Here is a 2,613-nt window from a genome sequence, read left to right as displayed (position 1 = left end):
CCATATGGGACGCAGACGTGGGAGGGAAGATCGAACAGCGGTCAGTCCTAGGTCAGCCGCATGCAAGTCAAACGCCCTATGTCTGCACCACAGCTCTGGACCCATGGGGAAAGAATTTGTAATCCAACACTTTTAATTATTTTGTTTGTTTTGAGAAACTCACTTGTTTTCCATCAACCTGATTTCCTTTCCTATTTCAGTCTAGAAAGAAGAGCTTAAAACCATTCAGTGGCGGTTCCTGCCCATTCAGTGGCTTGAGTAGTGGGAGCTGCAGACCAATCATGCAGGCTGAGCACTCCAATCTTCCGTAGGGAACTGCTGAATGAGCAGGGAGGGCATCTGCACCCCTTCAGACCAGTCTGCAACCTCAGGCTGAGGACCAGTGAATTCAGGAGCTTGGAGCAGTCCATTCGCCCTGAAATTCCTTCTTGGCCACAAGCCTTCTTAGCAGCAGCCTGCTTGCTCTTCCTTTTCAATCTCCTTAGGATCTCTGTAGAAGTAGAGATCAGACATGACCCCCCCACCGGTGTTCCGTGAGATGGTGCCTCGCATTAGCAGAACTTCCCAGGCCAGCATCCACCACATGAGACCCACACAGTGAGCTCCCTTGTTTCAAGGATTGGCAATGTCCATCTATTGTAGAGGAGAGTCTATGTTGCACAGAGCAATTGTAGGCAAATTAAAGTAAGATGCCTCTATGAGGGGCTGGTGTTCGGCCCTGGGATCAGGAACCACCAAAAGTTTCGGCTCCCGGAAAACTGCCTGGATTTGGTTAGTGAAAGTTCCAGGCGTGAAGCAGCCAGCGATCAGAGTTGCTCCAGTGACAGCAGCAAACCTCAGCACAGCTCTCTGGCCAGTCTTCCTGGAGGAAATCACACTGACATCAGCTGGGTTTTTGGTGGCAACGAAGGCACAGAACTGCCAGCAGAAGCTTCTCCCAGGTTCTCTTCAAATCTATGACGTTGATGCCATCACTCTTCCTTCTGTAAATGAATTGTTCCATCTGGAAGTCCAGATTAGTACCACCTAAATGGGTGTCCACGGCAAGGAATTTGAGGACATCCTCTTCCTTCATTTGCAGGACATGAGGCTTCCGGACATTGTGAAATTTCCCTTTAAGTTAAGCCAGGAATCGAGAACAACACAGTATGGAACCCTTGAGGGGTAGCGCGGAAAAAAGCAACACTTCTGATATTTTTGATGATCTAATCCCTTGTATCTAAATTACATATATTTCATTATTTTATTGATTAAAATATCTGATAGATAAGGCTGGCGAGGTGGCACTAGAGGTAAGGTGTCTGCCTTGCAAGCGCTAGCCAAGGAAAGATCGCGACCGTGGTTAGATCCTCTGGCGTCCCATATGGTCCCTCCAAGCCAGGGACAATTTCTGAGCGCTTAGCCAGGAGTAACCCCTGAGCATCAAATGGGTGTGGCCCGAAAAACCAAAAAAAAAAAGAAAAAAAAGAAATATCTTATAGATCTGCACAATGGAATACTATGCAGCCATTAGGAAAAGAGGTCATGAAATTTGCCTATACAAGGATGGACTTGGAGACTATTATGCTGAGTGAAATAAGCCAGATGGAAAAGGATAGACATAGAATAATCTCACTCATTTGTAGGATATCAGAAAATAAGAGAGGATATGATAATAATACCTAGAGACAATAGAGACAAAGGTCAGGAGTTCTAGCCCCAGGTAGAAAGTTTGACACAAAAAGCAGTGAATGTATCTAGAGTAGAGAAGGGTCCACTTTAGTTATACTCTTCTATACTTTGTCACATCATGTGACAAAGATAGTTGTAACTGATGACTCTGGACAAGAGCTAAGTGCTGAAAGTGGAAAAAGTAACAGGCAAGGCACCCCTCCAATAATAGTGCAAACTACAGCATCAAAAAAGGAAAGAGACAGAGAAAGAGAGATACAGAGATAGAGCTAGGAAAATTGCCTACCCTAGAGCAAGGTGGATGTGAGGGGATGGGAAGAATTGGTGACAGGAAGAGTCCACTGGTAAAGGATGGTGTACAATGTATAATTGAAACTCAACAATGAGCGATTTTTAACGATGGTGCTTAAGGCAATTAAAAAATAAAATAGCTGTTAATCTTTGGAATGATAAAAATAGAAGCTTATTGAACTCAATCCTTAGAGGACTAAATATTGAAAGAGAGAAGAAAATGGCAGAGAAAAGAGAGAATCTATTGGATAAATTAGTTTGCAACTGAGAATGATAAGAACAACAGTATTTAATAATTTTTAATTTAAAACCTGTTCAAGCATTCTAAAATTAATTTTAATCTGCAATTATTTAAGCTGTGAACTGTGCACTGGAGAGTAAAACAATAGATTTAAGAATGTAGCTGAAGGTAATATATAAATCCAATTGCTCTGTCTGGCAGAGAATTGATGCCACCATTTACACCCAGTGGCATTTTCTCTTTTTCACTCAACTAGCCTTAGAACATTATCAGAAAGTCAATATGATATGCCGACTTAGTGATATACTTGCAGTCATAAGTGCCTTGTTTAGATTAAAACTTAGGTGCTCACATTGTGGATAATAATTAACAGACAGTCTGACTCTTTCTCATGAAATGTAGTCCAGAAA

At 42.5% G+C, this 2,613-nt stretch overlaps 1 pseudogene; it reads right to left on the bottom strand.

The window, feature by feature from the left end:
- Nucleotides 1–215: 215 nt before the first annotated feature.
- On the bottom strand, nucleotides 216–1,078 carry LOC126022031 (40S ribosomal protein SA-like; annotated as a pseudogene).
- Nucleotides 1,079–2,613: the final 1,535 nt, after the last annotated feature.

The sequence above is a fragment of the Suncus etruscus genome, chromosome 11, assembly GCF_024139225.1.
Source record: "Suncus etruscus isolate mSunEtr1 chromosome 11, mSunEtr1.pri.cur, whole genome shotgun sequence".
In the NCBI taxonomy this organism is placed as follows: Eukaryota; Metazoa; Chordata; class Mammalia; order Eulipotyphla; family Soricidae; genus Suncus; species Suncus etruscus.
This window is presented reverse-complemented; position numbering and strand designations above follow the sequence as displayed.